The sequence below is a fragment of the Eurosta solidaginis genome, chromosome 4 (genome assembly GCF_040869045.1).
Source record: "Eurosta solidaginis isolate ZX-2024a chromosome 4, ASM4086904v1, whole genome shotgun sequence".
Taxonomy (NCBI): domain Eukaryota; kingdom Metazoa; phylum Arthropoda; class Insecta; order Diptera; family Tephritidae; genus Eurosta; species Eurosta solidaginis.
In genome coordinates, this window is record NC_090322.1 from 37131897 (window position 1) to 37145451 (window position 13555).

The 13555-nt window shown below is 36.5% G+C and overlaps 1 long non-coding RNA gene across 1 annotated transcript; it reads left to right on the top strand.

The window, feature by feature from the left end:
* The first annotated feature begins 7047 nt into the window (after positions 1 to 7047).
* Positions 7048 to 8366, top strand: LOC137249613 (uncharacterized). The gene is made up of 3 exons (XR_010952458.1): positions 7048 to 7630; positions 7695 to 7848; positions 8051 to 8366. It is a non-coding gene; the product is annotated as an uncharacterized lncRNA (long non-coding RNA).
* Positions 8367 to 13555: the final 5189 nt, after the last annotated feature.

Consider the following 13555-nt stretch of genomic DNA (forward strand, 5'->3'; position numbering starts at 1 on the left):
AGACAAACCTAAGGCCTAACAAGAAAAACTTATACGCACACGTAAGGGTTGAGAATGATTAATTTCAAACACTTAAAATGACCATCGAATAAAATGTTAGCGAAAAGTAACACAACACTGCCTTTGCCTCGCGGTTCTACTGCCTATAACTTACCGTGTTTAACCCACCCTTCATGACTTCTCAGATGTTAGCCAGAAATCCCAAATATAATAACAACAGCAATTGTTTTCAGACCATTATAAGAAATTAATTAACAATCCATTTTAATTATATCTAAATAATCTCATTAGCTGTTTATTTGAACATATAAATGGTTTATTTCCGTTACGCTCGGAGTGTTCGCAAATCACTGCCGAGGGGCAGACGCGACAGCTCTAGTGACGCCAACGTCTGTAGTGCTCTGAATTTACATCGATCTATAGGGGCAGAAATTAAAGGGGTACTAATTTTTATGCTGTATTATCCATATCTCGAAAGTATTGAGCGAAAAAAATGCCGTACAATTTTTTTGTAAGAAGTTAATATTAACGTGGAATAATTATGCCATATTATGAGAAGTTAATTTTATCAAAGAAACTTCTATAACTTTGTATGATCCACGTATGCGCTATATTGAAGCTATACAGAAGCAATAACGTCAATGAGATGGTCGTCTTGCAGCACTTCGCATTTTATGGTAACGAAAACTGTAAAAATTGTATTACACTGCTGTGGACCCCTTCATGAGCGTTTGATTCGTTGGACTTGACTTTCAGTCACTGCTGACAGAAACTTTAACGACAACTGCTGCCACTAAAGAGCAGAATCAATCATTAATTCTACTAAGCATAGCATAAGCAAGATTGTCTACAGACGGTTATAACGGTTAAGGTGTTACCAGGCACACATAAATTGGTTGGTAGTGTTTTAAAATTTTTTTTTGATGGCCTACAGCAGTTGAATACAAATTATTCACTTACATACATATGTACATACAATAATTTGTTTATATTTTTTAATTTTTTTTCTTCCAAAGAGCCCAATACTTCTCTATTGGTCGACATATGTACTTCACAGTTAAGTAGATAAGCTTGTTTAGGCGGGTAGATGTGAATAACTGACAGGGTCTAACACAGAAACTATTTTGGAAACTAATCGTAGGTCGCCAAGAACGTGATTTTCTGAGAAAACATGACATGGATGTATGCACAAAAAACGAATGTCTAGACCTCAGTAATATATACATATCTAGTTGATTTTGACGATATATTAAAGAGAGTACAAGAATCACAGTGAATGGAAAAAAATGCAGTCGGTATTTGTTTTTTAATGATGACTGAAAATCGCGTCATTTGAGTCACCGCTATAACAGGCACACATAAGTTAGTTCTAGGTACTTATTTTATTAATTTTGTAGACGAATCGCAAAATTGAGACGCTGATATTTTTGTTTATTAATTTATTTGTTGTTTTATAGATATAGTGCTTTAAAAATTGAGACAATATCAAGAGTTCCGCTAGTTTATGAATTAAGTATTAATAATAAATGGTAGCAACAATCAATAAAACAAGCATTTCGATAAAATTACGCTCTGTTAACTTCCACAAAATATTATTTTTATACTCAGTTGAGCAGAGCTCACAGAGTATATTAAGTTTGATTGCATAACGGTTGGTTGTACATATATAAAGGAATCGAGATAGATATAGAAAAAAAATTTTATTGAGCCATGTCCGTCCGTCCGTCCGTCCGTTAACACGATAACTTGAGTAAATTTTGAGGTATCTTGATGAAATTTGGTATGTAGGTTCCTAAGCACTCATCTCAGATCGCTATTTAAAATGAACGATACCGGACTATAACCACGCCCACTTTTTCGATATCGAAAATTTCGAAAAACCGAAAAAGTGCGATAATTCATTACAAAAGACAGATAAAGCGACGAAACTTGGTAGATGAGTTGAACTTATGACGCAGAATAGAAAATTAGTAAAATTTTGGACAACGAGCGTGGCACCGCCCACTTTTAAAAGAAGGTAATTTAGAAGTTTTGCAAGCTGTAATTTGGCAGTCGTTGAAGATATCATGATGAACTTTGGCAGGAACGTTGCTGCTATTACTATATGTACGCTCAATAAAAATTAGCAAAATCGGAGAAGGACCACGCCTACTTTAAATAAAAAATTTTTTTTAAAGTAAAATTTTAACAAAAAATTTAATATCTTTACAGTGTATAAGTAAATTATGTCAACATTCAACTCCAGTAATGATATGGTGCAACAAAATACAAAAATAAAAGAAAATTTCAAAATGGGCGTGGCTCCGCCCTTTTTCATTTAATTTGTCTAGGATACTTTTAACGCCATAATTCGAACAAAAACTAACCAATCCTTTTGAAATTTGGTAGGGGCATAGACTTTATAACGTTAACTGTTTTCTGTGAAAATGGGCGAAATCGGTTGATGCCATGCCCAGTTTTTATACACAGTCGTCCGTCTGTCCTTCCGCATGGCCGTTAACACGATAACTTGAGCAAAAATCGGCATATCTTTAATGAACTTAGTTGACGTGCTTACTTGAACTCACTTTATCTTGGTATGAAAAATGAACGAAATCCGACTATGACCACGCCCACTTTTTCGATATCGAAAATTACGAAAAATGAAAAAAATGCCATAATTCTATACCAAATACGAAAAAAGGGATGAAACATGGTAAGGTAATTGGATTGTTTTATTGACGCGAAATATAACTTTAGAAAAAACTTTATAAAATGGTTGTGACACCTACCATATTAAGTAGAAGAAAATTAAAAAAGTTCTGCAGGGCGAAATAAAAAACCCTTAAAATCTTGGCAGGTACTACATATATAAATAAATTAGCGGTATCCAACAGATGATGTTCTGGGTCACCCTGGTCCACATTTTGGTCGATATCTGGAAAATGCCTTCACATATACAACTACCACCACTCACTTTTAAAACTCTCATTAATACCTTTAATTTGATACCCATATCGTACAAACTTATTCTAGAGTCACCCCTGGTCCACCTTTATGGCGATATCTCGAAAAGGCGTCCACCTATAGAACTAAGTCCCACGCCCTTTTAAAATACTCATTAAAACCTTTCATTTGATACCCATATCGTACAAACATATTCTAAAGTCACCCCTGGTCCACCTTTATGGCGATATCTCGAAAAGGCGAACACCTATAGAACGAAGGCCCACTCCCTTTTAAAAATACTCATTAACACCTTTCATTTGATACCCATATCGTACAAACAAAGTCTAGAGTCACCCCTGGTCCACCTTTATTGCGATACCTCGAAAAGACGTACACCTATAGAACTAAGGCCCACTCCCTTTTAAAATACTCATTAACACCTTTCTTTTGATACCCATATTGTACAAACAAATTCTAGGGTCACCCCTGGTCCACCTTTATGGCGATATCTCGAAACGGCGTCCACCTATGGAACTAAGGATTACTTCCTTTTAAAATACTCATTAACACCTTTCATTTGATACCCATATCGTACAAACGCATTCTAGAGTCACCCCTGGTCCACCTTTATGGCGATATCTCGAAAAGGCGACCACCTATACAACAACCACCACTCCCTTTTAAAACCCTCATTAATACCTTTAATTTGATACCCATATCGTACAAACACATTCTAGAGTCACCCCTGGTCCACCTTTATGGCGATATTTCGAAACGGCATCCACCTATAGAACTAAGGCCCACTCCCTTTTAAAATACTCATTAACATCATTCGTTTGATGCCCATATTGAACAAACAAATTCTAGGGTCACCCCTGGTCTACCTTTATGGCGATATCTCGAAACGGCGTCCACCTATGGAACTAAGGATTACTCCCTTTTAAAATACTCATTAACACCTTTCATTTGATACCCATATCGTACAAACGCATTCTAGAGTCACCCCTGGTCCACCTTTATGGCGATATCTCGAAAAGGCGACCACCTATACAACAACCACCACTCCCTTTTAAAACCCTCATTAATACCTATAATTTGATACCCATATCGTACAAACACATTCTAGAGTCACCCCTGGTCCACCTTTGTGGCGATATCTCGAAACGGCGTCCACCTATGGAACTAAGGATTACTCCCTTTTAAAATACTCATTAACACCTTTATTTGATACCCATATCGTACAAACGCATTCTAGAGTCAACCCTGATCCACCTTTATGGCTATATCCCTAAATGGCGTCCACCTATAGAAATATGGCCCACTCCCTCATAAAATACTCTTTAATGCCTTTCATTTGATACACATGTCATACAAACATATTCCAGGTTTTCCCTCGGTTCATTTTCCTACATGGTTATTTTCCCTTATGTAGTCACCATAGCTCTCAACTGAGTATGTAATGTTCGGTTACACCCGAACTTAACCTTCCTTACTTGTTATTCCTAAATTTGTTTTTGCCTTGTCTCATACTATATTCATATAAAGTTTTAATGAAACAATTAATCAAGTTTTCTACATTAAAGCCTTATTCAGCTGAATGTTCTATACAAAATGACATTTTTTTTCGGGGGTGATTGCATTGTTCAGTTTTCAATTCAATTTCAGTTGCACGCATGGCGGAACTATACAAGGGTGACATACCTACAAACATAAATAAAAGTTCCATGTACTTTGTGTTTTTTTTTTTAATTCGATGGACTAATGTCAAAATCGTAAGGCGCCGGGAGTTGATTATCAAATCCAATTAAAAAAAGTACCACCTTGTATAGTTCCGCCATGGTTGCACCATAGAGGATAAATAAATAAGAGCCACGTCTGCTACGAGTGGCGAGTAACTCGCTGGAAATCAAAAAAATGTATGTCTAATGTTTTCGGTGAGAGACATTTTTAATTGTCTCGCATTTATCCATGCCGTGTAGGCACCTTATGCAAATGTGATTTTTGGAAAGAGAAATAATTAAATACAGTCGGAAAAATAAACACAAATACCCCACGAAATGTATAGAAGACATTTATGCACATCTCGCCCAAAAAAAACCTGCGATTACCCTAACCAAAAACATTACACAAAGTAACGAGTGACGTCTCTTATTATATTTATCCTCTTTGGTTACACGACAAAAAATTATGTAAAACAAGTAAATGTGTCTAAGTTCGGGTGTAACCGAACATTATATACTCAGCGTGAGCTTCAATTTTACATTTCATTTCCGCTAAATTACTTTTCTACATAACACGTGGCACCGCCCGTTAAAAAAAAAAATCTCCCCATTTCCCGCGGCCGCGTGATCCTGGGTTCAAGCCCCGGAAAAAGCAATATCAAAAACTTTAGAAACAATTTTTTTCAATTAGAAGCAAATTTTTTTAAGCGGGGTCGCCCCTCGGCAGTGTTTGACAAGCACTCTGAGTGTATTTCTGCCATGAAAAGCTGTCAGTGAAAACTCTTCTGCCTTGCAGATGCCGTTCGGATTCGACATTAAACAAGTAGGTCCCATCCCGCCAATGTATAGGAAAAATAATAGGAGCACGACGATCCCGTCCATTTTTACTAGAAATATTTTCTGCTATAAGGAAAATATGTGTACACAATTTCATTACGATATGTTAATTTTTCTTCGAGTTATGGCTCCCGAAACATAGAGAATTGCTTAGTCATAAAATGGGCGGTGCCACGCCCATTTTTTTAATTTGAAGTTGTTTCTATTTATTGTTATAAACCCACTTGGGAAATTAAATACCATTGATATAAAGCTCTTTTTTGAAAAGATATACCTTATTTTATTCGTCCACGACCCTTTTAAAATTCTTTTATATAAAAGTGGGCGTGGTCCTTAACCGATTTCGTTAATTTTTCTTCAAAGCATTCCTTACAGTAAAGGCAACCTCTCTGCCGAATTTTGTTGTGATAGGTTTAACGATTTTTGATTTATGATTAATAATATTTGTAAAATTGATTTTGTCACAAGTGGGCGGTGCCACGCCCATCTAAAATTTTTTTTTTTTAATTTTTATCAAGAGTCTCAATATCAGTCCACATGTCAAATTTCAACATTCTAGGTGTATTATTTACTAAATAATCAAGTTTTTTATGTTTTCCAAAATGTTATATATATAAAAAGTGGGCGTGGTTATCATCCGATTTCGCCTATTTTCAATACCAATCTATTCTGGATAAGCAGATAAGCACATGTACCAAATTTGGTGAAGATATCTCAATATCTACTCTAGTTATCGTGTTAACGGACGGACGGACTTGACTCAATCAAATTTTTTTTTTTCGATACTCATGATTTTGATATATTATATCTATTTCGATTCCTTTATACCTGTACAACCAACCGTTATCCAATCAAAGTTAATATACTCTGTTCAACTCTCTGGCAAAGAAACATCAAACACTTAGAAAAAGTATTTTCAAAAAAAGTTTTTCTAATCGGGGTCGACCCTAGGAAGTGATTTGGCAAACACTCCGAGTGTATTTCTGCCATAAGGAAGCTTCTTAGTAAAAATGCATCTGCCTTTCGGAGTCGGCATAAAACATGTAGGTCCCGTCCTGCCAATTTGTATAGAAAATTAAGCAATATCATGATAGAAACTAATTTTTTAAATCACAATAGCTCTGAAATGGTGGATCGGATTGCGAACTAGCGACAAATAGTCGTTAGTTCCATAAGATAAAATTTTTTAGAAATAGTTTGACAATTGCATAGTTATCGCTTGGGTGAAAATGGTTTTCAGTCACTGTTCGTAACACGTAATACGGGCCCTGGCACCCTTGCGGAGATCGCCAAATTTGCCACGCAATTCGCAACACAAGAAATGTCACTTAACGATACGATACCTTCATCCGTTAGTAGTGACTGGAAGTAGCAACTCGAGTGCAGGCAATCATAAAGTGTCTGTAAGTACCTATTCGCGAAATTCGTATCTACACGTTAAAATAAATAAACAAAAACCTGTTTGAACAGCCCCGCTTGTGTTGTGTATGGAAGCAAATAATATTAATACCAGCGCTTCCCAGCAGTTTTTGAGGTAAGGTGTTATAAATTTAGGTAAAATTTCAGCATTAAAAATGCCCTGAAATTCAGTAAGAAATGAATGACCTGAAAAATGGATTGAATAGGAAGGCAGTATTTCAGGTATACAGAAATTTCAGCTGAACACGCAGTAAAACATTCAGGACTGTTGAATTTTAATAAAAATTTTAGCTGGCAGGTCTGTAATTAGTTGTTTCTGGAAGTTATTTGTTGAAGCGTCACTTTTTGTAGGTCGGAGTGAAAGTGTAAATAAAATAAAATATTTAATAAAAAAATAATCTGAAGTGTTTAATAATACAGTGAAATTACTAAACTGAACAAAATCTGTGAAATGAGTGGTTTAAGCAAACGAAATTTGAGGCGATTGTCCGCAAAAGCTAAAAATAAATTAATTTGTCACTTGTTTGGAAAGTAATAATTTTCTTAAAAATATATATTTCTTTTCAGACTTAACAAATACGGTCATTAATCAAAATGTAAAAATTTTAACAGCCTTAGAAAAGGTTTGCGAAAATATCCGAAGGCCCAAAGCTAATTTTCCAGTTTCAAGTCTCTTGGAAATTGAAGAACTTGAAAATAAAGTGAAAACGGATTTTGAAAGATATGTAAGGTGGCAAAAATTTAATTAAAAATCCTTATTTTAATAATATAATTTTTTTCTATTTAAAGGTCATAATTTTTAGATCTATACTCATGCCGGATGGCATTCATAAGTATTTGCATAGGATACTTTCGGAAGAATAGTGTTTCGAAATGAATTACTCTGGGCGGTCGAGCAAAAAGGGCCTGCGAGACTTTGTCAACCTTAACAGAGCTTTGTACGGTGAATATCAAGGATTTTTTTTTACTAGCATACCCAGCTGATGATGTTTTCTCTCCTCCTGTTCCACTTTCACTCCCTCTACCATCCCACCCCAACTCCCCCTCCATCTTTATACTCATATGTTTTGCCTATAATTTTGCAAACAGTAACGTGTTCTGTTGTTAGTCAGGTTTCTAAATAATTTGTATTTTAAAATTTTCAGAATCCATACAAAGAGACGGTTATTCAATGTCCGATTATACAACAGATGTGCGCAGCGCCTTCCAGAAAATTAAGAACAAGAAATACAAAGCGGTATCATTGCAAAAGAAAAATAAATAAGGCAATATATGTATTTATGCACATAAAATTGTGTACCTGAAATTTAAAAAAAATATCGAAGAAGACTCTTTAAAATGTAAATTGACTGAATTTTTTTTACATACATACATATGTATACGGAATACGTATTTTTAGTTTTTTTATTTTTACAAATGAATATTTTAAGTTTATTTTATGTCAAATAAATATTACCTCTATTTGATAAAATAATTGCGTTTAAAATATTTTTTCCTATTGATATTCTTACTGAATTGTAACGATATTATTCTTGCGGATACTTCCACTTCCTGTTCATTCGCTTTTTCTTGTGGATACTTTAACTTCCGATGGGATAGTTTTTTCATGTGGAAGTTCTCATTGCATGTTCAATACTTTTTTCACTACAGAAACGTTCACTTCTTAATCATCAGATTTCAGATAGTTCTTTTTCGCGGCCACCCCTGTGTTAAAGCGAATGAGAATATTCAGGTTTTGTAACTACATCTCTGCTGATGTTTTTGTACGAATTATATAGTATTTTCGTGCTGAACAATACTGCTGGGTTGCTTGCCATTTTTAATTTCTGTATTTATAGGTGATTGTGTGTGTGACACCTTTGCCTTGATGACATTGAAATGTTCATTTAGAAACCAGCCCTTACTGAGCGCCGGTAATGCTGAATGCGAGTTTCAGTCATTGCTGACGGAAACTATGACGTCTTTCTCCAGTAAAGTCAAGAATTCGCGACGCTGCTTAACCATAAAATTTGACATTAACAGCAAAATTCTTGCAATTAGTTTATGCGTACCGGATAATGCCGGTTTGTGTGACAGTTTCTTTCGACCAGATCAACATTTTTTTAATCGCTGAGCTCGATGTTCTTGCGACAATCGACAACATCAACACTTTGAAGACAGAATCCGTATACGCCAAAACGCTCTCCACCTCCGATAGACAACACAATCTAGGTATTTGTGTATGTATCTCTGTAAGGAAACAAATATAAATTTGTTTCAATTTTCCAAATTATATTAAGGGTATTGAAGCTTGTTAGGTCAACGGAAAGGACTTTGTCTTAAATTCGCCGACGGTCTAGTCCCGTTTTTTCGCTCTGACGCTTAAGCGCATCATAAGAAACAGCCTTGCCACTTTCAACGCATTGACGCGACAAAACTCTATATGTAAACTCAGCCTTAGGAGATCGAACTTTTGTGTGCTGATGCGGAAACTGTTAGTACGCAGTATTCAAATCAAATGATCCAAGCTCAAGAAAATTCCAGAAGTTCTTTTACTTGAGAAACATTTATATTTTTTATTATTCATTTTCTTTAAAAATTACGTTCTGCGTGCATCAATTAAAGCCTGCAATGATTTGTTGTGAATTTCTTGAGCATTTCTTCAAGGGTCCAGGGATCGTTCGAGAAACGCTCACAGGCTTTAATTTATGGTTGCAGCATACATCTCAGAAGAAATTCTATAAAGAAAAAGAATACTACATTGAAAAGGAAAATAAAAGTTTCCAATTGAATACAACTCAAGTTTGGCTTACTAGAGGAAAATAAAATAATCTGGATACCACGCTTAATGTAAAATGGAGCCCAATCACTGCGGCTGCTGTGGTGTGGTGGAAGCGTGCTCCGCCTACCACACCGAGGGTACTGGGTTCAACTCCCGGGCAGAGAAACACCAAAAACGTAGAAAAAGTGTTTTCAATCAAAAAAATTTTTTCTACTCGGGGTCGCCCCTGGGAAGTGATTTGGCAAACACTCCGAGTGTATTTCTGACATAACAAAGCTTCTCAGTAAAAATGCATATGCCTCTCGGAGTCGGCATAAAACATGAAGGGCCCGTCCTGTCAATTTGTAGACAAAATTAAGAGAAAGACGACGCAAATTGCAAAAAAAAAAGCTCGTCCTAAATCTCCTCGGGGGTAAATCGCCCCAAGTATTTATTTATTATATGTTTTCTTTTTACCTCAGAAATCTTAAATTTCGAAGGTATGAGCACATTCAAGCTTCGCAACTCAATATCTACCGAACTGTATACTCAATTTACGTATACCCCCACTAACTACCAAGAAAAGATAATCGATAATCACTTCAATTATCTAGACTTACCAAAAAGAGGGGCATACCTAAATTGTAAAAATTAGGTGTTTTGAAATTTTGAACTCGAAGCTCAATGCTAAAGCTGGAGTCATTGGTGCCGTATGTCGTATCGCTGTATCCGTATCCCTAACGTCATCAGCTGTTTATCGTTACGACGGTAAACCAAAACCCAATTGGTTGGCTACGATACGGTTACGACCTTAGCGGCACCAATAATCGATTGCATTGATTCTCATAAGATTGGTCGAATCAGCTGTTATAAGGTTACCGATAAAGCACCAATGTCTCCAGCTTAAGGCAACAACAGTTTTGTAGTAAAGTAGAAAGTCGCTGCTCGAATGTGGGGCACTCATAAAACTGGTGGAAGGTGTAACTAAATTTCGCTGAATTTCATGAATTGATGTTATGTAGGTATACCATCTTCTTTCCACTGCAAAAACAAAAAACCGGTTTGAACTAGACTGCTCATTCCCTTACCATAAAACATTCGTAAACAAATCCATTAAAATGTTTTCAATCACTGAAAATCACTTAATGAACGCCTGTTAAGGTTGGATGCGACTTTCAGTCTTTGCTGACAAGCACTTACGTCGCTGCCTAAGTTAGGCACCAATCAATTACCGCCGTAAAAACCGTCTGTGACACGAACGTCGTCGTTATACTGCAAAGAATACCACCAAGCTTGAAAAAGGATCCGATTTGATACGTAACTGAAATTTATTCAAAAGTTAATTAACTCCTTCCTGATGAAAAAAGTATATACTTAGGCTGCGAGATTGTTTAAACAGTTATACTTAGAATTGGATTGAAAACGTTCCATCGCAAAATAAAATCTGTTAATTACCGTAAAACACTGACAGAACAGTGTCGGTAGGTAGCTGCGACCCAAAATGTCCCACTAGCTATTAAGAAGCCGTTGTGATGACAGAAATGCGTCTTAACCTAAGTTGTGTGGCGGATCCCGACAACGGTCAGCAAAAACTGAAAACACCATATTTGGAATCTCTCTTCTTAGCTGTTCCAAAAAGGAAGTCCTAAAATAGTTTACAGGTGTTCAATAGACCTTCTAGTAGTTATATCTTCCGCATGTGGGCCAATATGTTCGTGGTGGCGGCTTTAGATCTACTCATTCTGATTCCTCTAATTATAGGCTGGCCATATGGCTCTTGTTAAAAATAGTAACGCTCCGCAACTCAATTTCGAATAATTTCCTTGCCAATTCCTAAGGCTATGCCTATACCGACGTTGGTTATTCCTACATTTTTTCTACAAATTGACGGGACGGGACCTACATACATACATGTTTAATGCCTTCTCTGAACGACACCTGCAAGGCAGTTGATTTCATGACAGCAATACGCTGAGTGTTCGCAAAACCACTGCCGAGGGGCAGACGCGACCAGCTCTAGTGACGCCAACGTCTGTAGTGTTCTGAACTTACATCGATTTACAAGCGTAGAAATTAAAGTGGTAGGTGGGGTTCGAAATTTTGGGCTGTATTATCCATATATCGAATGTATTGGGCGAAAAAATGCCTTAAACTTTTGCTTGCACTACATTTTTGTAAGAAGTTAACATATTAACGTGGAATAATTATGCCATATTATGAAAAGCTAATTTTATTAAGGGAAAGTTCTACACCTTTGTATGATCCACGACCGCGCTATACGGAAGCGGTAACGTCAATGAAATAGTTGCTTTGCAGCACTTCGCATTTGATGTTAGCGAAAACTGTAAAAATTGTATTCAACACACTGCTGTGGACCTCTTCATGAGCGTTTGATTCTTTGGACTTGACTTTCAGTCACTGCTGACAGAAACTTTAACGACAACTGCTGCTACTAAAGAGCAGAATCATTAATTCTACTAAGCATAGCATAAGCAAGATTGTCTACAGACGGTTATAACGGTTAAGGGGTTACCAGGCACACATAAATTGGTTGGTAGTGTTTTAAAAATTTTTTTTTGATGGCGTGCAGCAGTTGGAATACAAATTATTCACTTCTTCATATATTTTTTGTTCTTCCAGAAGAGCCCATTTCTTCTCTATTGGTCGACATTTGTACTTCACAGTTAACTAGATAAGTTTGTTTCGGCAGGTAGATGTGAATAACTGACAGGGTCTAACATATGCAGCAAATATTTTGAAAACTAATCGTAGATCGTCAAGAACGTGATTTTCTGAGAGGAAGCTATAAAAACAAAGCTTCGTTGTTGTTGTAGTTGTAGCAATAAGATTGCTCCCGTAGGCTTTGGGGAGTGTTATCGATGTGATGGTTCTTTGCCGGATACAGATCTGGTACGCTCCGGTACCACAGCACCATTAAGGTGCTAGCCCGACCATCTCGGGAACGATTTATGTGGCCATATTAAACCTTCAGGCCATTCCCTCCCTCCCCACCCCCAAGTTCCATGAGGATTCGCCGCGGATAGATGAGTATGACAATTGGGTTTGGAGAAGCTATATATTGCGCTGGCAACCTGAAGGGTTGCGCTACACAGCCGCTTGAATCTGGTATTTTAGTCGCCTCTTGCGACAGACATACCTACCGCGAGTATATTCTGACCCCATAAGCCGCGGGGGGGACAAAGCTTCGTCGCTTCAGCTTAATATACAACCACTGACCAAGAGAAGACAAGACGGTGGATGACAAAAAACCAATGTCTAGACGACATTAATACATATATAGTTGATTTTGACGATATATTAAGGAGAGTACAAGAATCACAGTGAACGGAGAAAAGTTCCGTCGGTATTTGTTTGTTAATTTAATGATGACATGACTGAAAATCGCGTCATTTAAGTCACCGCTATAACAGGCACACATAAGTTAGTTCTAGGTACTTATTTTATTGATTTTGTAGACGAATCGCAAAAGTGAGGTGCTGATATTTTTATACTCAGCGTGCTTTGCACACAGAGTATATTGACTTTGATTGGATAACGGTTGGTTGTACAGGTATAAAGCAATCGAGATAGATATAGACTTCCATATATCAAAATCATCAGTGTCGAAAAAATATTTGATTGAGCCATGTTCGTCCGTCCGTCTGTCTTGAAATTTGATGTGTGGACTGATATTGATACTCGTGATACAAATTTAAAAAAAAATGTTTAATGGACCTGGCACCGCCCACTTGTGATAAAATCAATTTTATAAATATTATTAATCATAAAAATCGTTAAACCTATCGTAACAAAATTCGGCAGAGAGGTTGCCTTTACTATACAAGATTTTTAAAAGGGTCGTGTACGAATAAAATAAGCCATATCTTTGCAAAAAGAGCTATATCAATGG